Source organism: Coloeus monedula (assembly GCF_965178545.1).
Source record: "Coloeus monedula genome assembly, chromosome: 8".
Lineage (NCBI taxonomy): Eukaryota > Metazoa > Chordata > Aves > Passeriformes > Corvidae > Coloeus > Coloeus monedula.
Window position 1 is genome coordinate 17,933,049 of NC_138788.1, and position 23,497 is coordinate 17,956,545.

The window sequence follows — 23,497 nt, forward strand, 5'->3', positions numbered from 1 at the left end:
TTGTTTGAGCAACTTTGATATGTCCCTCTTATATAAAACAAGTTCTAACATGCACGAATCATAAAAATACAGTGGAAAAATTTAATTTTTCAGAAGTTGTTTTAATTCTACCATCTATATATGCTTTATTGTAATTACTGTAAGGAAGAAAGCATGCTACAGATTGAAGATTACTTTCTATCTCCTGGTATTAATTGACCTTTTGGAAACCAACAGTGTGAGTAAGCATTGTTTATGTATTACTTCTTGCTGGTGTTTAAGAGTGGTATGTGCAGTTTGCAGCTTTAAAATACTCTGTCTTGGGAGCTGAGCTTGCTCAGACTTTTTTCCCTGCCTTTGGGAAATAATGAGTTGGAAAAAAAAGTTGTACCTTGAATTACTTCCTGTATTTTGTCCTTTGGTGTTCTCTTCTGTGACAGCAGCATCAGTGTTTTAGCCTAAATGGTAGTGAGGCTTTGCTAGAGTGTGGGGAGAAAAATTAAGTGAACACTTGTAGGGGAAAAGGAAGCAGAGAAGTTGAGGGTGGGTGATTCTGTGAAGCGCTTAATATAGAGCTATGAGTCAGCAGTTTCCTTTTGCAGTCATCTTGTCCAGATGGGGTATTTTCTTTTACCTTATCAAGCCAGCCTCTTTTTCTATCCTGATTCTATAGGGGAAAAAAAAGCCTGCCAGAATAACATGCAGTGGCACAGATGGTTTTTTTAGGTCATGGAACTCAGAGCAAGGTGACAGGCAAGAATCCACTGTGGGAGAGCAGATCCCACAGATGGAAGGGTAAGTGATGGTTGGATCCCTCTCCTGATTAGTCTCCATTTCCTAGCAGCCCAAATCATTGAGCACTTTGCATTTGTGTTGCCTGTGAAGAAGTGTGCAGTTCCGAAATATATTCTAACATAATAACTAATATGCAAAGTCTGTAGACAAAACAAGTTATTGTGAGTGAATTAGAGGAAATCTTTTTAGACTCAAAAGTGAAGCAGCAGTTAGAGAGGTATGGCTCCCGTTTCATCCCAGTGGCATATTATCAAAGAGTAATTTCACTAGTTACACTGTTTAAAGTTTCCTTTAGAAGGGAAAAGACTATTACTTTACTATTGTTTTCTACATAAAGAATTCAACATTATTTTCCAGGAGAATTGCTTCCTTTGTAATTAATGTGTGTAGATATTTAAATCTGGGGGCTCTTAGTGGAGTTGCTGTCTTTTCTGTAGACTTGCGTATCTTTTGTTGCATTAGTATTTGTTTTGCAGTTGATGATGCAGCTGAGCAGTCCTGTGGTCTGGTACTTCGTTCTTGAGCAGTTCTGAACAAGAATATCTGTCTGGTCAGTGGTTCCAGGTCCTATAACTAAAGCAGACCCATTTTTCCATATTACCTAGTTAAAATCCACATCTTCACATTGAATAGACTAAAGAAGTTAACGGTAAGTTGATCACTATGTTAAAAAAAAAAAAAAAAAGCTTCACCTCTGTGCTGTTACAAGGCCAGCTTGTTGTAACGCTGCTGCTGACAACCTGCATGCAAATTTTGTGGTGTGTGCCTCTTTGGTAACTTTGTTGAAATTCTTTATTTGGGGTAGTCAGCATACAGATTGAACAAGAAGTATAGGATGCAGCAAATGCTGGTGTTACTGCCTGCTGACCTGTGGCTGGTGTGGGCTTCATTTCTGAGGGCTCTGCAGGGCTGGTTGTGAGCCACCTGCCCTTAGGGCTGGAGGGAGGGCTGGTGGTGGAGTGGGCATTAGATCTCCCAGAGCAGAAAGTTGGGTCAGGAGACAGTCGCAGACTTCGCTGATGGATTTAAAAAAACAAGCAGCAAGTCAATCACCTTCTCCTACTTCTTCAGCAGCACTCAAAATGAAAAAGTCACTGCCTACATTTTTCTATATTAAAGGACAGACTTACTGTGCAAGGTGTTGAGGATTGGAAGAGAAACTTAGGCAAAAGAGAGAAAATAAACGCAGAAAAGTCCTTTCTAAAATGTTTTTGAAAGGAGATCTTGGTTTGTGATTGACCTTTTCATTTTGCACCCAATGTTGAATTCAGCTGTTTTGAAGCCCTAGGTAGTTTGTCTGTGCTAGAAGTAATTATTTGGGATCAAATGAAAAATGACATTTGCTTAAGGACTTTTGTGAAGTGCTCTTGCCTTTTATTTCATCTGTATAACATACATCAGTGGAAGGTGCCTGTGGTATCTACTATAACCCTGCTCCTTGACTTCTTTATTAGCAAGGAAGTACTTTTATTTATTTGTTGGTACTATTTCAGGGAAAGGTGAACACAGGTGAATTCAGTAGAGCACAGATTACTCTGAAAATAGTTAAACTGAGTTTCCCATCATGGAAAGAGAGAAACAGGAGAGCAGTAGCTTATCTCCACAGCAGGTCTTTGTCCTTTCAGTGTTTGTGGGTAGATCTCGTATCGTCGTTTGTTTTTTTTCACAAGACTTGATAAAATGCTTGGTTCCCCAAGTAGGTGTCTCTGAATTGTGTCACAGATTCACTGGAAGGATGTGTGCAGTGAAAGGGGTAGCAGCAGATGTAGTGTCTGTGTCTGCTGCATCAGAGAGGGAATAGAGTCAGGCTAGTGGGACCATCTTCACTTACAGTCTGTGTTTACAAGGAGGAGATCAGTGAGTACCTATCATATTTAACTTCTTAGCATTAGGTAAACATGCCAAAAGTCTTGAAAAATGCTGTTTCACTGACATTTTGTTGTATGAACACTTTGAATGGCTCATCCAGACTGAACGCTCCTTGTCATAACCTCTCTCTAAAGTGCCAAAAGACCTTTTCTTGTACATCTGAAACACAATGTCATCTCTACTTGGTTATTGCCAGCATCAAATTACTCGAAACCATTGCATGAGCTTTTGTCATTTCAGAATTAGTGGTGATCTCATCATTAGGCCTATCAGAGACATCCTTTAATATTTTAAAAACTGTTGAATCATCTGGAGTTGTTCTTCTAATAAATGGAGAGATTATTTTACCCAAGTAGAACCCTGATGGCTAACATCAGGGAGATAGTAGGTCTCTTTAGCCGTACTTAGATATCCATCCATGTTTTCCAATTGTCAATACAAGAAAAGCTGAAATCAGGTAAGAGTACATCTGAAGATGGATAGCAAGATATTTAATCTATTTCAGGGACACCATTAATTGCAGGAGATGAATTAATGGCTGTGTGAGGCTCTTTAACGGGGGAGAGGGTCACACAGTTCCTATCCAGGTTTTTGATGATGGAGAGGAAGCCAGCCAGCACACTGATGGGGTTTAGCTTTTGCTGCTCTAAGTAGTTCTGGCCAGATCAGGACAGAAGATCCAGTTCATGACAGTGAAAAAGTATAAGGAAGTGCTTTACTCAGCTGCTTGAACAGTTTGTGGTGGATGAAGAGACCAAATTACTGTATTGTAATCTCAAGTGGGTTGTTCATTGTATTTCTTTCTTTCTGTCAATTAGTCGAGTAATCTCAGTAATCTTTATGTATTGTTTGGCTAGTTTTTATATGTGCTACCTCAGATTTCTGTAAAACAGCATCATGAGGACACCAGCTGCTTCAAACTTCACATTCTGCAGGTAGGAATCACATATAAAGGCAAGTTCAAATGAACAGTACTCCAGTGAATGGCTGATTCATACAGCTGTTCAACCATCAAGGGAGGTGTGAATCTTTCTGGTATACCACAGTTGTGCTGACATGCTCAGAAAACTTTGTATTATCATCATTTCTCGTGGTAATGGTATTGCTGGTCCTCTTGTTTCTAGGCCTGGGTGTTGAGCTGTGAGGAAGGTGCTCTGAGCTTTGCCCTTCAAGCCTTAGCGCAGGGGCACATAAAAGGTAATCCTGCTGTTAAGAAACATAATCTCAGGCAGAGAATGTGCAGTGCGTGCATTGTCAGTATCTTTCATACTGATTGCGGCATCTTTACAAATTACTGTGATTGCAGAGTCATTGCTGTTTGTGAAATTGTTCCTCTATAAAAAGATCTTGTGAAAGGGATATTTACAATTTTTTGTTTGAAATAGTGGTTTATTTAGAGATACCTTGCTGTCATCAGAAAGGGAAACTGTCCATGATACAATGAGAGTAACAAATGCAGTTCTGGCCAAAGGAAATATATTTCACTCAGTACATGAATTAGTGTGTGGAATGTATTGCTACAGTACATCATTGAGGGTAAAAATGTGTAGGGTCAAAAATAAGCTGATATTTATGGGTCAGTTATATAGACAAATCCTGCAAATGAAAACAAACTTTTTAAGGTCTTCTGGACAGCTTCTTTGAGCTCAAGGGTGTCCGTAAGTGTAAAGAATAGTAAGAAGGACTGTTTTTCCTTATTCCTATTTTGCAAGTTTGTCTTTAGGACTTTCTTCTGCTAGTCTTTGAAATACCTGGAACTGGACAGTTCAAATGGTAGGAACTGATGTGAATGAGTTCTAGGCCAAATTCAGAATGAGTTTCTCATGTCTTGTATAATTTTGAAGTGTTGTAAATAACTATAATTCTTGTCAGATCACAAAGCAATTACAAATATCCCATTAAAAACAAGGTGTTCAGATTATTACACAAGTGGTAAAATATTTGGTAGAAATGTGGTCTGCATTGCAGATAAACACTGAAAATCGGAGTTTTGACAGGACTGAGGAAAAATGTAGTTCAGGGGGGTTTTTTGTCCTCCTATTTTTTTGTGGTACGCTCAAGAGCTGTAACAGAGAGTAGACCTAGTTGTTACTTGGATGGATCACGCAATGGCACATCTTCAACTTGTTCTCAAATCATGTTCAATTTAAATGAAGTCCAGTGTTAGCTTGTTTTGGACAGAAGTCTGTGTGCTGTGGGGTTTGCCTAAACCTTTGTCCTTGTTGAGAAACTGAGGAGAGGTTACAGGCCTGTGCCAGTGCTCAACCCTTGCTCCACAGGAGTGTGGCTTGTAAGTGAGCAGTTCCTGTGCTGGTCACAAACACGAAAGTATTTACAAAACAGTTGCTACCTCTCCTAGATGATTAGGCTTCTCTTTGGGGTTTTTTTGGGCAAAAAGGTAACGTTCAGATCCTTATTGGTTCTGTTAGTCACAGTTCTTAAAAAATTCACTTGCTTCATGTATTTGGAAACTGCAGTTTATGAACAGAAGGTCACATCTGTATCTGAAGGCCAAATTACTGATACTGTTTTAGGGAGTTATTGTTTGCTGCCCATTCAGTCATCAGGTGCCAGTAAATTAATGATAGCAGTGTACTGCTGTTATAGCATGTTATCTTTTGGCTGTATAAAAACAGGAAGACTTGTCAGCAATAGAAGATCTGAAAAGAAACTGTTTAAACAATACAGGCATTATAATTTCGGGCATCTTTTTGCATTTATGTGTCTGGCTTTTGCTTTTTCACCTCTATGCCAGCGTTTCTTGGCCTGAGCTCTGTTCCGTTTTTTGTTGTGGTGTCAGATACTGGCCTCTCAGACAGGCATGACTGACCTGATATGATATCACAGTTCATAAATAGCCTTTGAAAATTAGGGTGTCCTCCCAGTTAGGGCTGAGCTCTGTGTGTTGGAATTGCAGTGGTGGACCAGGACTGGCATGGTAAGGGATGCTGCTGCCAGGACCTGAGGTGCATTGGGAGGGTTTCATGGTCTCAGGCTTGGAATAGTGGAGGAGGGAATGGGAAAGAATAAAATGGGATGAGTGTATTTTAACTGATGTTTTCTGGTTTTTAGTTTTCCTCATTTACAGGTTCACTCAGTGCGTGTTGATTAGTTTTGATTCTTTGCTACCTCCTTGACTTGTATTATTTCAAAGTCCCAGTTGTTTCACATGTTAAAAGATTTTTGCATACAGGCTGCTGGAAGAACACAGTGCAAATGGGGAAAAGAGAAGCCTTTTCATAAAAGAGTCCAAACATTTATATGCCATACATTTAGATGCCAAAGGCACCTTTGTGTAACAGCTGTTACTTAAGAATGGCGTTTTTTTATTATAATCCACTGGAGAGAAACTAATGCTATTGAAAAGTTACTGTTTTGTATAGATATGTGATATTTTTATATCTGTCCTCTTTTAGCATATGGTTGTTGTGCACAGTGCTTTATTGCCATCTATGTCTTCTTGTCCCACCATTTCCCTTCATATCCTGTTTTTCCTTCTCAATGCTGAAGTCAAAATATATGCTGCTAAAACTAGGGATTCTCTTTTTTGTATCTTGGAGAATAAATTTGTGGTTGGAATTGTTTTCATCCAAGCTGAAATTCTTTCTGCTTTCCTGCAATTTCTTGGATGCTACAATTGAAAGGATATTGGCCATGTATTAGTGCATATGTGGCTGAAAAGAGTATGTGGAAGTCAAAAGCTGATATTTTCTTTCCTTCTGTTTTTAAAGACGGAAACTAACTATAGTGAATGTTAAACAGATGGCCATGTTGTTGCATAATAAATATTTGAAGAAAATTAAATTATGTCCTGCCTGTTTGCTGATGACATTTCCAGCCCCCATAGTAACAGCAGTAATAATAATAATGGGAGGATTTACAGTGTATTTATTTTTTAATTCTCAAAGTGAGCTACCTAGCAAGGTCATTTAAGGAGACATTTTTTAATGTGGGAAAGATAAGTGATGTACTTGAGGTCATCCAGCATGTCAGAGAGTCTCTTGAAAGAGCATGCCAGCGTCCCCTTGACTTCCAGACAGTATGTTTCCATTTTAAACCATGCTGACTTGCAAATACATACTTGAGTACTTCCTACAGAACTCTTGTTTTTGATGTGTTTTTTTTCCTTAATTCCAACCTAATTGTTCATAAATGTTAAGTTGCCAAGAGGAGATAATAAAACAAGACTTGCATTCCTGTCCAGTGTACTTGAGCAAAAAAACCCCTGCACTGCAGGTCCTCCTGAGAGTTTTGTTGTGAAAAGATGGTACTGGATGCCAGAGAGATGATGAAGACTTAGCTGAAATGAGGGGTTTTATTTATACAGCTGAGTTTCATCTTGTGATATTAATAGCATATAGTAATTTCTTTTGGATAGAGGGGATGGATACTGTATTTAGCAGAGGTTGGTGTGCTGCTCTTTCTGCCACGAGCCAGAAAATCCCATTGCCTTTAACTGTTCACATGCATTACCTGTCTTTACTGGCAGGAGTCTTTTGTAAATCATTCTGATGTTGCAAGTTTGAAAGCTCTGTAGGAGATACAGGATGAGGACAAGAACTGCAGTAGTTCACTTAAAGATGAGAAGACTGGACAGCAGATCAGGTTCATTGCAGCAACAAAGTTCATCTGGCCTATGGGCCTTCCCCTTTTCTCAGGATTCTGCAGATGTGCTGGAGGGCAGGTTGAGCAGTTTATGAATTGTCTCAATTACCCATTTCCCGCTAACTTTTACTGATACTTTTCCATCCTTGCCAAGTAATTATATCCCATAATAGAAATGGAACTGGTGCTTATTGCATGATAATTTGCATGATGGGAGTAGTTTGCTGCTGTATTGCAGCAGAGCATGTAATCTGGTGGGTGAGTGGGATGGTTTTTGGGTTTGTGGGGGGTTTTTTCCAATTGGTGGGGAAACAAGGCCTGGAATTCTTCACTGCCTCTATATAAATTTGTCATCTGTCCCAGGGTAAAGATATATTAATAGTATCCTGATCTCTTATATGCATGGTTGGTCCTGTTGCCTAGATACAAACATAAAGTGATTAGAAAGATATCATTAATATAAAGTGAACAAAATAGGTCATAAAACTACCCAGTTAGATGTTTTTCCCGTGCCCACCATGCATGCTGGTACTTGACTCTTTTGCTCGCTTGTTGCAGATTGTGCTTTGCTGTAATGCTGTATTAGGCTTTTCACTAAGCTGCAAGTGTAACCTGTGTCATATTTTCTACCAGCTCTTCTTCTCTGATTTCTTCACTGTTCTTTGAAATAGACCCTTTTCAGTTTTTCCTACATCATTTGTATCCTTCTGTGGTCTGTTACCTTTGCATGTCTTTGATCAAATGCTGTTGTGTCTTCTGAACTTCTTTCAGTATGCAGTTGTATTTTTAGTTTCTGGGTACTGCATTACTCTTCTTGGTAAATATATGCACTGTAACATAAAGGAGTGTTAAAAGCACTACAAAAGCCGCTTGTTTTTTAACATCTCCCTATCCCTTGTGATGGATTTGTTAGGGCTCTGCGGAGATGTCCCTTTCTAACCTAGCTTCTGGTTTATCTGTTCACTTTCCATCGTTTCTTGCAACGTTTCCGATTTTCTTCATAAAAACATATACTCGCTTCTGATACCACTCTTAGCTTTTTTTGCATGCTTTTTTTCAAGTGTAGATGAAAATGTGACTAGTTTGCTTTTTTTTTCAGTTACTCCTTTATTTCTTAAGGTCTTCACTCAAACTTAAGGTGTGATTTTTCTCTTTCCAGCTGTTCCAGTGTAGCACTCCATCATGCTGTAGTTTCAAGAGTGAAGTAACTAAAGTAATTTTTTACTTCTCCTGATTTAACAACAGCTGCTGGAGGTGGACTGCAGTGACAGAGTTCCTAGTTTGCTTCAGTTGTGAAATAAGCTGTTCACTTAAACCCTGCTTGTGTAGGCCTTTGGTATGAACTGGCATGAACTTGTGAGCAGGGAAGAATGAAAATAGTGATAGCGGCTTCCTAAATCCAGGAATGTAAAGGTAACATTTCCTGGTTTCTTTTGGAGAATTGTTGCATGTTGTTCAACCACCAGTATTACTGTGAATGAGCGTTAGGCACAGGCATCATACATGTGTGTTATTTGGTGATAAGGGAAAGGAATACAGGATTGTTTTGTTAATTAATGAGCTATAACTGTGATTAGAAAATTTGACTGAGGCTGCTTGCTCTGCTTTTCATGTGAACTTTGGCAGTTCACTTCATTGCTGTCTCAGTTCTGTTTGTGTAAAATTAGGATTAATACTCTGTTCTACTTGTGTGCTATATCCATTTCTTTTGAAAAGTATGTGGTACAGCATCTGTCTTCCGTTAGCCATACAGAAATCTGATTACATATACAGATACAGTTAGAATCCTAGAGTGGTTTTGGTTGGAAGAGACCTTAAAAATTATCTAGTTACTAGCCCTCCTGCCGTGACTAGGGACACCTTTCCGCTAGCCCAGGTTGCTCAAAGCCGATCCAATCTGGCTTGAACGCTTCCAGGATGGGGCATCTGCAGCTTCTCTGCATGACGTGTTGCTGTGCCTCACCACCCTCATAGTAAAGAATTTCCTGCTAATATCTAAACAAAACCTGCCCTCTTTCGGTTTAAAGCCATTCCCCCAAGTCCTATTACTATGTGCCCTTGTAAAAAGGGCAGCTGTGTGTTTAGGTAGATACATAATATGCAACAATCCTAACCTTGGCTGAAGCCTTTTGGTGTGTGCTGTAATGTAAACAAAAGTGAGTATATAGTTGAAACAAATGATACGAGATTTTTCTCAATGATTTGGTCACAAAATACAGATTTCTGTTTTTAACAGTAGGTGACATTTTTAAGTATTGTCATAATTACTGTGTGATGGCTTTCACATGTCATATGTCCATGCACAAATACATTAAAGAAAGGTTGCTGTCTGTCATTTCATGATTTTGTTTCTTTGATATCATTATCATTTTATTATAACAACCGGTTTCCTTTTTGGCTTACTTTGAGGCATAGAATGCACTGATGAAAAACAGAAAAGGAGACGAGAATGCTGTATCCAGTCAGAAAAGTGATACGTGTCATACAGTGTTCTGTTCTTAGTACCTAATCAGTTGTTTTGGAGAAAGTGATGGAATATTCACTTTTTGTATTATGGAAAATTGATCATTGGAAGAAGCCGACCTGGATTGCTCCTATCTGAACTCAGATTATGTAGGACTCTTGTAGCCTTTCTCTCTCCTGTATTGTGGAACAGTGGACTGCTGCAGATGTTTTTGCACACCATATTTGAGGAAAGATGAGGACCAAGTAGAAGTAACTCAGGAGAAAGTAGTAGCAAAGAAAACATGACCTACAAGGAGAGAATGCAACAATCAGGTTTATTCAGGCTGGAGAAGTTAAAATAATTTAAAAATTTTTCAGTGTGCTGCAAAGAGGAAAAAAAAAAAATCTCTTCTATGTTCATACAGCCCAGAAGTAAAGGGCTTAAATTGTATAATTAGAATTCAGGAAAAGCTTTGCAACAGCAGAAGCAGTTAACAGTTAAGCAGTAGACTGGACTGCCTGGAAACCTTCTGGATACACTGTCCTGGAGGATACTAGCAGAGGTAACAGGCAACTGTGTTGGAAATACTTAAGGTATCACTGATCACACCTGAGAGAATTTTCTTCCAAGCCTGTTGTCTGTGATTTCAAGGGTACCGAAATAGTTTCTGTATAGTCTCCCTTCAATTCTAGTCGTATTCTTTGCCCTGATAATTTAAATTGAATTTTCGTGAGGATTTTTCTTTCTGCTGAATATTGCTTTAAGTCAAGCTGGACTTAAACACATTAAAGGTGAAGATACAGGTTTAGGAAGTATATGTTAGAGAATGCTAATATATATATATATATAAAATGTTTTGGTTTTTTTCCTAAACATCTTATTTACTTTTTTTTACAGTGCTGATCAAATGACCATTTTCACTGACAGACAACAAATTTTTACAGGATAACTACAGGAAATTTATAGATCATAATTAAAGACCTCCCTTTCTTTCAGTTTTTTACTTTTCTCATTTGCTTTGTTGCTGTGGCCCCGGACTGCCCAGGAGTTCTCTCTCTTAGAATTTCCTAAAATAATACACATTATTTTGTGTGTTCGACCTACCTCACTCAAGTAGTGTCCAGATGAAATTTTATTTCAGTTTTTGCTTTCTTTTGCAATTATTTAATAACAACCTGAAAGAAAATAGATGCTAATCTTTGAGAGCTCCCCAAATACCCTTCTTCCACGCTCAGAACTGATCAGTGATTCTTGTTTCATTTCTTTTTGCTGGTTTCCTGCTTGTGACAGTACTTTGTTCTTCTTGCCTGCACAGTGACTTGAGTAGCCCTTTGTGAAGGACTGACCAAATCTTTTGAAAAAGTTCCAGTAAACAATGTGTTCTTGTATTCCTTTACTCCATCAAGTTTTTTTCTAATCCTTGAAAGAATTCAGCTCCTTAACAGATCTACCTTGTGTTCAATTCATCTTGTCCCCTCAACTATGCAGAAATCTTCACTGTTCACATGCTCTTAAGGATTCTCCTTCTGTCTGTTCCTGAGAAGTCTTTGGGTTTTTGCAGACTTCCCAGTTACAGGATTTCAGGCTTGCTTTCTGATGCTAAGGTGATGCTTACAAGTGGGAATTCAACAGGATCCCATGGATGTTTTTCGGCAGTGTAAGTTCTCACACAGTTCGACTCTTCTGTCCCTGCGTAATCTGTGCAGATTGCCATTACAAGTATTTGTGCAGATGCACAATGCACTGAATCTAAAATTGAAAAATAACCTGGCTCATTTCAGGGCAGTGGCAGCACGACAAAGGCAATGTGCAGCCGGTTCATGTGTGGGGAGGGGAAGGGAAGGGAGAGACAGCTGCTGCCTTCTGACTGCACCACTGGCTTAACTGTGTATCATAACTGACTTAAGAGACATCAGATTGTGTGTTTTGGTCTTTTACTTTTGCATTAGATAATTTAGGCTGAGAGTAGGAAATCACAGGAAGTCACAGAAATGTAAATATAGTAGTGCTGAAAAAAAGTGTATTTAGCCATGTGGAGTTCTTGTATTGTTGTATCTTACCAAAAAATGTATGGATTTACACCTTTATTATAGGCTGGGGTCTTTCTAAACTTGTAAGATGCCGAATGTTAGAAGTGAATTAGAGGTAGATGAAGACACTAACAGAGGACCTAGAGATAGTAGAACTAATCAGAGAATATCAAAATAAAGTACTTCCCATTTGTGGGGAGGCACTGGGGAGAATTCAGTCAAAAAAGTTTAACTGGAAACGTGTTTGTGAGTGCTCCAGGGTAGGAGTGAAACTGGAAAAACACTAGTGTTTTCAAGCACCAAAAACCTTTGGAGTGAGTAGCTGCGAAGCAGATAAATCAGTTTACAGATGTGTCATGGTAGCAAGAGGTAAATTAATGTGGTTTTGGGTTATAAAAATTAAAGAGAAGTTCCTTCTTGAACAACTGTGTGAGAGTTAACTAGCCAGTTGTACAGGTCCAAACTTCTTGTTTCTAGACAGGTATAAATGAACTGAAGAAAGTGGAGGGACAAATGACAAAGGAGTACAGACCAAGGGACCCACAGGCACACATGCCTGCTTGGGCTATATGATAAGCAGAAGTGTAGCTGAGAGATGTGATAAGAGTCTACAAATATTTGAAAGGCATGTACTTGGAAGATAGAAACTAATTAAGTGAGTACGGGGCATAACTAGAAACAAGGGAATGAGATTATAAAATATATTAAAGTATGGAATAGTCTGCCCAACGGAAAGGTTGGAAGAACAAATACAAAAAAACAAATATGTAATACAGAAGACTGGTAGAAAGATTCAGGAAATAATCTAACATCAAAGAGTCAGTTTTCTAATGAGAATAGATTGAATAATTTGGAAATCTCTTTTACCCATTTAATTTATGTTTGCTTTTGAGGTATTAGGGCAAGTTGGCAGCCTTTCTTAGCTCTTTAATATTGCCTCCCTAATGCTTCCTGCTGATTCAAATCTGCCTTATTGCATACCAATCTTATATGCTACCTTTCTTTAGGAAAAAAAATGTTTAAAAAAGGAACAGTTGGGCAAACAGTATGAAAAGGTATAAGGGAAGAAGAAAGGTGAGTAAGTTTCGGGAATGAATTTTCAAGAATGGTGTCTTGCTACGTTCTGCTTCAAAGCTGTAGTTGCAGATAAATGGGAGCAAACTAATACCGGATATAGAGGTCTCGTTGTACTGGTTTGTTTCTGTTTGCATCTAGGTGGGTGAAGGTTAAGGGAGCTCCCGGACTGTGGGTTACCGTTTGTGTTACGTGTGGCCAGCCTGCACATGATGGGATGGCATGGACAGGACATTCTTTAATGTGGAGGAAGGCAGCAGAGAATTTTTCCTTAATGAAATAAAATGCGTCTTAAAATTCCATTCACAGAGTCAGTTTGGCTGCATCTGAACGGATGGGGGGCAGCCCTAAGCTGCTGTTTGGCTGTGGTGATAGGGTAAATAGTAAAATGTGTTCAGGTTCACTGCTCCCCTCAGCAGCCTCTTGTCTGGGTAGGTGCCAGCTGCCTGCTGGGCTCTGGTGTGGTGGAGGTGGACAATGAGGAGTCATCACATGAGCTGCTGCCCGAGACCCTGACTTACATGAGAAAGGACTTGCCTATGCTTGGCATTTGCTGGGTGATTCCTGTAGGGTGGAAGGCAGCCCTGGAATTAATTTGAAGAGATGATTTAAAGAATTTGGAAAGTGTACCAGTCTTTGTTTCTACCCAGAATCTTTGTTTTCAAACAGAACTATGAGAAAGCAATTTATGTTGTTCCATTTAATTTCTGTATGTGGTCTCTACATATCCCCAAGATCAGCTCAGTTGGTCAGAGCATGGTGCTAATAACACCAAGGCTGTGGGTTTGATCCCTGTATGGGCCATTCACTTACGAGCTGGACTCGACCATCCTTGTGGGTCTCTTCCAAGTCAGAATATTCTATGATTCTGCTGTTATGCAGTCTGCACAAGAATTTCAGTTGCTGTCTGAGCTGTGGTATTGAGGACTTCCTACGGGGGCATGTTTTAACTTTCTCATTACGAAGAAATCTATTTGTGTGAAATTTAAAGCCAAGATGTCTGTCAGTTACAGTAATGGAAATTAGAACTCTCTTGCCTGGTGGACTGTCAACTCTTAAAACAAACCAAGGTTTCTTAGCATATTCTTTGCCTCCTGCTTTTCCTTTTATATACTTGGGGGCTGGTTTCAGTGATTGAGAAATACTGCCTTTGCTTTCACTTGACATGTTTTAGGGAGACACAATAGTGTGTGCACTGTGTTACTGAATATTTTCTGTTTAGAACAAAGTGGTTGGTCACACAGCCCTTGTGCAATGCTCTTCATACATGTATAAAATAAAGTACTCTTTGATCTTTCTTTCCTGTGTATCTCTAATCTAGACCCGTTCTGCTTTTTTTTTTTCCCAGCTGGAGGGTGTACTTGTGAGCCAGGCATTGTTGACTTTGCTCTGTGTGTTGGCTTCTGAACAAAGGCACTGCTGAAAAGGTGAGTGCTTAACTTCCATCCTCTTTGATGCAGGTTTATGTTCAGAGGAACTGATAAATTCAGACTTGCCAACTGATAAATTCAGACTTGCCAAGCCTGTCACCTTAAACTGTATTTAGGTTTGCAGTGGAGAAAGTCTAATCTACCAGCTCATAAAATTGTGAGCGTCAGCCATCGAAGCACTGTGAGACTCTGGTTTAGTGTAAATTGTGTGGTATTCTGCAGCATTGGAGGCTGCAGAAGCTGAAAGGTAGGCATGTTTCATCTCTTGAACAGATCTGAATTTAGACCTAGAGAAATCTCTGAGACCCTGAAAATAAACAGTGATAAAAATACAATACCCACCCTGTATTCTACATGGAAAGGGATGGCTGAGAGGCATGCATGACTACCTGTTTTCTACATAGTTGTGTGAATTTTTCATCAAATTTTACGTTTGCCACATCAACTAGCTTCTGAAGGTAGCTGAGGTACCTGAGCATTAACTGAACAGGCTTTTATCAGATTGACAAGACTATTTATAAGATGGGGAATAAGTTTAATGGCATTGCTTTGCTGTGAGTACTTACCAGCAGTTTTTCGAAACCTTCCCCTGCAGTCAGTGAAATACTGAGTGTGCCAGGCATGCAAAAGTGCAGTGACTAAGGGGAGTGTCAAACTTGGTTTATAGGAAATAAACAAAACTTTGTTTATAGAAAGTTATTAGTACTCTAAAGAAGGGTAGGTGAAAGTAAATGTGATATTGTAATGCCTATATTAATCTGTTTTCCGTAAGACTGTATTAATCATCAACTTGCTAAATTTCAGGGTGTATCTTTGAAACCATGAAAGGCAAGGCAAGATTCTTCTCCTCTTTTTGTGTATAGATAAATTTGTCTGATAAAGCAAGATCTTGCTCTGTGATTCTCTTGCTCTGTGATTCTCTTGCTCTGTGATTGTAATGAGAAAAACCTGTGTGACTAAGGACTCTTGCAGTCTCCTAACTGAAGGACACTAATATCAGTAGTCTACTGCATACAGCTCCAGAAGTAGTTCTGTGTGTCAGAAATGTGTCCCTGGATGACATTTGATGCAGCAGTATGCATCGAATTTAAGATTACAGTTAGGTTTGGCATGTTTCCTCTATTGGGAAGTGGTGAGGAGCAATCATGAGGAATACAATATGAAGAAAGATTTGCAAGCAAGGAATAATTTTAATTTAAGAGGTGGCAGGTAGATGTAAGGATCTGTCCTGTTATGAAGTTGCAATTTTATTAAATAATCATAAAGAATAATTCTCTGTACCTGTGGGGTTGTAGAGAGTAATCGTTTCTAATAAGGTCGAGTTCAGCAATTACCCTGGTACTCTTGAGGCTAAGCATTTTTGGTCTTTCTACCATTAGTGGCTAAGTCATGTGAGACTTAGTGGTACAACTGAGCTGAGTTGGAAATGGCATTTTGGCTTTTTTCTTCTAAAGCTTGCTTTTGTAGACAAGGCCCTAAAAGCAGGCAAATCTTATGTGTTGAAAACTGTAAGGGTGGTTACGGACCATCCATGTGGTGTTGTGCTTGTCCTTTAGAAAACATGGATTCCTTAAAAAGAAGCAGCCTTCCCCCATCCCAAGCAAACTCCCTTAACTTTATTTCCCAATGCGATGCTTTTATAAAATATGTAGTTTAAGGAATCTGCATCAAGTTGCTTCTTCCCTCTTGTCATTTCTCTCACCCTTCTAAATGAGTTACTGTGTGCCCTCTGCCGTATCCATGTAATTGGCTGAACTGTAGGTGTTTAGTGACTTTGTGCAGCTACAAAAGCAATATATAATGCACAAGTCTGATTTTTTTAATCAGACAGCCTGATGAGACCAGAGATACAAGAATCACTGGATTTAGTGATGTAGTTTTAGGTATCGAAAGAAGCTGATTGCTCATCTCTCCTGTTTGGTAGTAACTGTTTCTTTGTGCTGTGATTTGTGATGCAGGAAGGCTTAAATATCTTTCTTGATACCCATAGATTCTGTAGAGGGATCTTTGGAGTCCTTAATTGGCGTACTGCATTTTTGCTTCCTTTTCCATACCAAGAGAACTGATGATTTGGAACTGATTGTAAGTACATAGGTTTACTGCAGGAAAACTTTCTAAGACCCCTTTTGAGATTCTCACTCACACCAGAAGTTCAGGGACAGGAAAAAGTTTGGGACGTCTGTGTTGGAAACACCAGATTTGAACAAGGAGTTCTGTTCTGCTGAGAGCTCTGGGCATATAGGGCTGTATTAGCAGTAGCTGCCTGAAGCAGGCCCTTCCTTCTGAGGAATCTTTTTCAACCAGACATCTCCTTCTCCAGTAAGCAGTAGTATCCTTGTGATTCCTTGCAGATGCGCTGGCTATTGTGGACTAGAGTGTATGAGGGTGGATATTGCACTAAATTTGGTGTCTCTCCCAAGCTGGCAGGATTGTTCCAGCTGTCAGTGACTCACAGTAGCCGAGTTGCTGTCTCAGAGTTCAAGTTAATGGAATTTGCAGTTCAGTTTCCCTTGATTTGTTTGGCAGAGATGAAATTTCCCATGAACTAGCAAGAGGAGGAGGGAGATTCCACAAAGTAGTAGCTTTGAATGTGTGTTGGGTCTGAAAAATTTCTGAGAGGTGCTGTCCTTACTTCCTCAGCTCTTCCTTGGGAATAACTCTTTGCCAACAGTCATGCTTTCAGGTGTTTCCTTTTGTTTTGTCTAGCTTCTTCCACTGCGCTTATTGCTGACAGTCTCCAGTTTCCAGAACTGCATTAAATATGTGATAAATGTATGCCACATGATTGTCATCTTACTCTTTCCTTGAATGGATGGCAAACTTCATTTGGATTTAGAGGTTTTGTTTTCTCAGCAGGGTAACTACTATATTTATGCCAAAGAAAAAGGGCACAAATGTCATCAATGCAATTCATTCATAGAATTATTTTATTTACCGAGCAATAAGTTACATTTTATCCTGTCTTTTTTGCCACTTGACATTTTTACCAAACAGGTTGTCTTATGGTAATATGAAGGGATTTTTGAAATAACTGGGGTGTACCATGTACAGTGGGGACCTGGTTTTACGTGTTGATTTTGACAGCGGTTCTAGTAGTGTGTGATTCCTCTAGAGAGCCTGCTGGACTCCAAGAGAGCTGTGTTTGGATGTAGGCAGTATTAAGTGCTGGCTCCTGATCAGCACTGGTTCCTCCAGAATCAGTAGGAGCTTTTGAATTTTGTTTATTTTCTTTGAAGACAACTGTTAGGTGACTGAGAATCAGTGTCAGTTTCCAAAATAAATAGGTCTTCTGAAGCTTATTTGCCTTCTTGTTGCTCTATTACAGAGTATCAGAATGTTGGAAGCAAGTTCAGTCTCAACACTTGTGGCTCCATTATACTGCATGTGAACCTTGGGCATGTCTGTGAAGAGTATTTTCTAGTTCAGGGTGGTGTTAGAAAATGCATGGAAGTCCAAGAAAATAGCAAATGTTTGCTATTCGATGTTGTGACTTTTCTATTTTCATTAATCTATTAAAAAGGAGCTCTAAGAACCCAGAGTGAGAAGATGATATTCAATTCACCAATCAATAAGCAAAGAAGGGAAGAGGTAATAGATAAAATTTTATTTTCTGGTTATACTAAGCAAGAACAGCCCAAGAAGATTAAATGTGTATGTGTTTCAGACTTCAGGTGCATTTTTCCATTAAACAGGATTGCCTTCTCCTCTCCAGTTCTACATTAGCTTCCTCTGTGTACCATTTTATAAACAAGACCTATAATCCTGTCTTTTTCAGTGGTATCACAGATAGTGAAACTCTTCTGTACGTAGCACATGTTTGCCACATTGAGTTTATAGGGCATGCAGTGAGGTTAAGGACCCTTTCAGGGTACTTTTCTCCATTAATACAAAGTACTTGTTTTACTGTCTGGTAAAATCAGTTTTTTATTTTTGTTACATTCACCATCACGAGGAAATATTGAAATAGTTTTCCTGCCCCTGACTTTTTCCCAAGGCATGTGGAGGGCAAGAGTTTCACATGCTGACTGCTGAAAACTTGTTTATGTGAATGTATTAAGAAAAGGTAAAATCGACTTTTTACAGCTAGAAAGTCAGTATGTAGTAAGCTCAATTACCTTAAATCGTGGTGTAGACTTCTTATTCAGAAAAAAGTTTACCTGAGTTTGCTGTGTCTTTGGCTTTCTTTCTAAATGCCTGAAGAGTAAAAGCTCCTTCTGTGTATATCAAGGGATTTTATAATCTCTCCTACTGATCTCAGTGACATATTCAGTTCTGCAGAAGTCATACAGTACATGCAAAAATTCTTTATCCCTTGGTTTTTTTCACCTTGGTGTTGTTGCACTGACTTTGGTGGTTGTTCAGAGTCTTAAGAGCAGTCTTCGCTAGAGGACACAGTGTAATTAGTATCAGGCTGATTGGAGTAACCGATTTATGGTCTTAGAAATGTACTAGAAATTGTGCTTAGAAATGTACAGTAGGTGATAATACTGAAAATATTGTGTAGATACTGTTCATTACCTGGACTTCAATGTGCAGTGTTTTGTGGTCACTTTAAATGCCAGGAAAGGATACAGGAGAAGGAAGGGCAGAGAGCTACATACACAAATGAGAAGTACCACAGTACCAGATACGTATGATTCTAACTTTAAAAAAATATTGAATACTTCAGCATAGGTAATTTAAAGCCTATCAGGCATGCATGTCTGATAGAAAAGAGGAATAAAAAGAGCCAGATAGAAAACAGATATAAACTCACACACTACAATGTGAGAGTCGATTTCTGAAAACTGTTTGTTTCTATGAATATTTGAATTTAGCTTTTATTGAAACTTTTCAAAAAGGTGGAGTGGCTTATTTAAAATTGTCCAATATTTGGCCAACATAAACTCCAGCTCTGAATTGTCCTCTTTACTATCATACAGTTTCCTGATTTTGTGAACTAATATCATTAACTACAGGGAAATAGCGCATCAAAATTCACTGTTTTTAGAAGAAGTTTTTTGTAGAAGGGGGGCTCCCACAAAAGACTTAATAAATTCATCTTACTTTGTCCTCTGCTCTACCTTTTCACTCAGTTCTATAATTTATAACTTTTGTTCTTCCTTGCCCTCTTGATAGTTCAGAATTCCAAATCATTCTCTCCTTGCAGTTGCTGTCTGAATTCATTCCATCTGACTTCTTCAGTCTAATATAGGAAAGCTCAGACAAAGCATGTAATCTCATGTCTTGGAAGTTAGAAATCAAAAACATAGGTTTCAAGTGAGGAAGGGACTATCTCCATCTCGGAGTACAAAAGTGAAAAATCTGATAAATTTCCAACTGTCCTCAAGATAGCCAGTCAAAACCAGCGTTTTTAAGACAAGAATACTCTAGACTGTTTCTTTTACTGAGCCACTTAAGGGACTCTGAATGTAAGGGAATTTGCTCTATGTGCATGTAGCATCAAAGGCAGTAAGTGTGCTGAAGTCCTTCAGCCAAGTCCTAAAGGCAGCAAGCAGTCTCAGGGTCAGCTGTGCAGCACTGACTAGTTGGCAAATTGTCTTCCCAACCTGGAATGGCACCTGGGGCTTACTGTTTGCCATGTAGTTTTTAAGAAAAGTATGCATTTATTCTTTTGGATCCATAATGTTTTAAAAGTGGTTTACAGCTTCATGTCTGTTTCTCTCTTCTCCTAGTTCTCTATGACTCTAACTTGTGTTTGAGCTGTTTTCTTGCTCTTTTTTTCTTGAGCTGAAATGTTTTATCTTGTCATAAGAAGAGGTCCCTCTTGCTTTTGTTGTCTGTATTGTAACCTCAGTAGCTGAATTTGATGTACAGTAGTTGCTTACTTTCCAAGACAGTAGAGGTGAGGAAAAGCAGGAGCATGAAGTGGGTAGGTGCATTAGTGTAACATATGAGAGAATAGTGTGATGATAAAAGGCAACGAGCTTCTAAATAAGCACAGGGAGAATGTGTGTGTGTTAGAGAGGGAGGTGTCTCAAAAAGCTGTGTTTGTTCTCTTGAGGCTCCCGAGTGCTATAATTGAGTCAACATGTCAAAGTGAAGTTATGTGCTGAGCTTTGGGAGCAGGGAAAACTGCATCTTCTGCACATGCGGGGTTTGGATGAACCCCATCTTACAGCGATAATAAGCACTCTGCTTTTGCACTGCTGAGGCTACAACTCAACAGAATAGCTGTCCAACCAAGCTGTATAACTGATGTCTCTCTAAGAATTGCTTTAAATCTTTGGTTGGGAAGCTATGAGTAATTGGCTTTGCCTTTGTTTCTGATGCGGCTGTGAACAAAGATGATTGAACAGAGGGGAAGATGACTGAATGCACTATTGAGATACAGGCAAAACAAACTGAAGGGGTCTTCCTTAATTTATTTCTGAGTCTCAGAGAAACAAGTACCTGTACATCTTGCCATATTTCTTATGTTGGTGTAATGTTTTGGGGATATACTGACTTTTCCTTACTGTTGGATTTTTGTGTTTTAAATGGATGGAAAAGGGTTGATTACCACCCTTTGTCCTAGCAGTTTGTTGCAGCCTTTGGCTGTGTGACTTCATGCATGATGCTGCACTGGCAGCTCTCTCCTTGGCCATAGCTCACTGCAGCATTGCCCTAGAAATTCATATGAAATTGAAAGTCCTTTAAAGTCAATGTTTCCTTGCTAACATGTGAATTTTGTCTTGATTGGGTTTTATGTAGAATATCTACTTTTGGTGCTTTTGTATTTTATAAATCATGCTTACTGACACATCTGATGTTCCGATTGTTTCCATAGTGACAGCAATGGCAGAAACCTGAAAAAGGAAGGTGACAGCATTGTATTTTTAAGATGAACTGTTTTACAGAGGAATGGTTTGAGGGGGTGGGAATACAGTTGATTTTTTCAAGCAGTAACAGAATATATTTTTTCAAGCAGTAGTACTTACTTGGAGGTCAGAGAAGAAAGATTTGGTTTGATATTTTGACATTTATTTGTGTGGGGAAGCAGTGAGCACAAGGTTAATCTTAGATAATATGAGGTGTTTCCAGCAACATCTCCTTTCTTGCTGCTCCAAAAGATGATAAAATCTTGAAATACAGAAAACTGAAATGTGCAGACTATCTTCACAGGAAAGGTAGAAGTCAACATGCCTGTGAGAAAATGTGTAACATACTTCTGCTTCATAATTTCTCCCAAATTCATAAACAAAGCACAGGAAGCTTTTAGCATTAAAATTCAGACACAAAGCCATTAGTGAGAGCTTCAGCCTTCTTTTCTCCTTTGGTAAAATCAGTCAGTTGTCTTATTTTCTGGGAACAAGGCTTTATTACCTTTCATTACATATCATATTGTTTGCATTTGAAAGTAATATTCCTTGAGACAATATGTTGGTTTAGAGTCCATGCTGCAACAGAGAGGGGTTTTTTTTAAAGTGTTTTGTAGGAGACACAAGCTTCCCTAACGTTCCCTTTTGTAGTTGGTGTTGATGCTTCTTCCTGTCGTGCAGTCACTTGAAGCAGTTGCCTGAGATGTGATGTATGCCCACTGTTCTTGTATCAGCACAGGCAAGTGAGAGGAGATAATGTGAGAGATGCTTGTAAATTATGTCACATATTTTCATTCAGAGACGTAACTTTTTTCTGTGAAGCATTGGTTAGCATTCAGGTTTAGTCACCATACCTGGAGATATTTAAAAGATGTGTAGATATGGCACTTAGGGACTGCAAAGTCCACCACTTGGTTTGATTTAGGTGTACCTGACAGTGCCAGGTTAATGGTTGGGCTGCATCTTAAAGGTCTTTTCCAACCAAACAATTCTGTGATTTACAGCGTGCTTTTCCTGCCCACCCTGTCACAGTGCCTGGGATCTATAGTCAGGTTTGGGACCTTGTGCCCAGGTAGTTCTAGAAAGAGCCTAGAAAGAATAAGTCAGGCTGTGTTGCCCATCTCCAGGTGGCAGACACATCCTCCAGCCCTGGGGAAATCAAGCAGGCTGACAGTAAGACACAGGTGCTACACTCCAATTTAACACATTGTTAAATTCATATCTCTTATGCCTTCCAGCCAAAATATGGCATCATACTTTAAACTGAATATGTGTTACATCTTATTACACTGGGGGAGAAGAAGCCAGCAGCTGGGAGTTTGTGTTGCTTTTTAAGTTGCACAAGTTACTTGGTTATCTGTGCCTTGAGGCCTCTTTGGTCACATCTGCATTAGTACCTCAGCTGGTTTTTCTATCATTGTGGTGTCTTGGGAATGGAGTGAATAAAAATACGTAATTTATGATTCTTTATCTGAAGTGTTCTGGTCAGCTTGTTGAAAACTGATTCTGGTTTTCCATTCACCTGAAGAAAGGGGAAGTTTCCCTTACCAGCTGGGATCACTGTGTAAAACAGGGAAGTGATTAATAAATCATGGAAGAAGTTAGTTGTAGCAGAAAGGCTAAAGAAAATTGTCTCATCTGTTCTAATTAATGCCATCTTATTTGCAGAATGATTCAAGTTTAAATCAGTTTCCTCTTAAGAGACAGGTTCATTTATAGATACTTAAATTGTTGAAATGCTGGCTTAGTGGAAAAAAAGATTGGTTAGTTGGTGTTATCTCCACTCCTTCACTGCTCCCCTCCCAAAAAAATCCCCAACCCATTGTTCTTGTATTATTTATATTGATGGAGTTTTAAGGCATTGCATAGTGTTTTGCCTTAAGTAGTGTCCTGTGTCCCAAGGATACATTGGACATCACATGATTTCAGTAGCATTATGAAATGTGGACAGAAACAGACATTTAGACATGCCTCTGTCATGTGAAACGTATTTAATTTCTTCATCTGTAAAACTTACCGGTTTAAATTCACAGCTTCTTCCGATCCCCTTGGAATGAAGGGGTAGTGTTTTTCTTTTTTGCACTCCTGGTGATAGTAGTTAGTGCTGATTCATTGCTGTTGACCCCTCTGCTGCTTGTTGAAAGATAACTTTATTTGCAGAGGTATCATGGTGTGCTTAATTTGGCTTGCTGAATCTTTGTAGCTCTTTTAATCTTACATGAAATAGACAAAATCTTAAAGGAAATTGGGAATGAAAAGAAAAAAAACCCCCAAACCAAAACTAGCTATTCACATGTAAATGTACCTATTAAAGCCATAGACCATGTAGATTTAGCTAGTATTATGTTAATTTCTTGAAGTAGAACTTTCCCTTAAATCTTGGGAAAACATCTGCAAGGAAGAAAGCATCTCTTCTTATACGTCTTTTGCTCCTGGTTTCAATTACAGGCAGCTGTCTGATTTATACTC

General features: G+C 39.0%; 1 protein-coding gene across 2 annotated transcripts in view; it reads left to right on the plus strand.

Moving 5' to 3' along the window:
• The window catches only part of NDST2 (N-deacetylase and N-sulfotransferase 2), a 135,317-nt gene that overhangs the window by 13,978 nt on the left and 97,842 nt on the right, over window positions 1-23,497 (plus strand). For both annotated transcript variants that reach the window (XM_082286647.1, XM_082286646.1), the window contains exon 2: window positions 14,147-14,225. The gene's annotated coding sequence lies outside the window, so the exon portion shown is untranslated. The remainder of the gene's footprint in view (window positions 1-14,146; window positions 14,226-23,497) is intronic.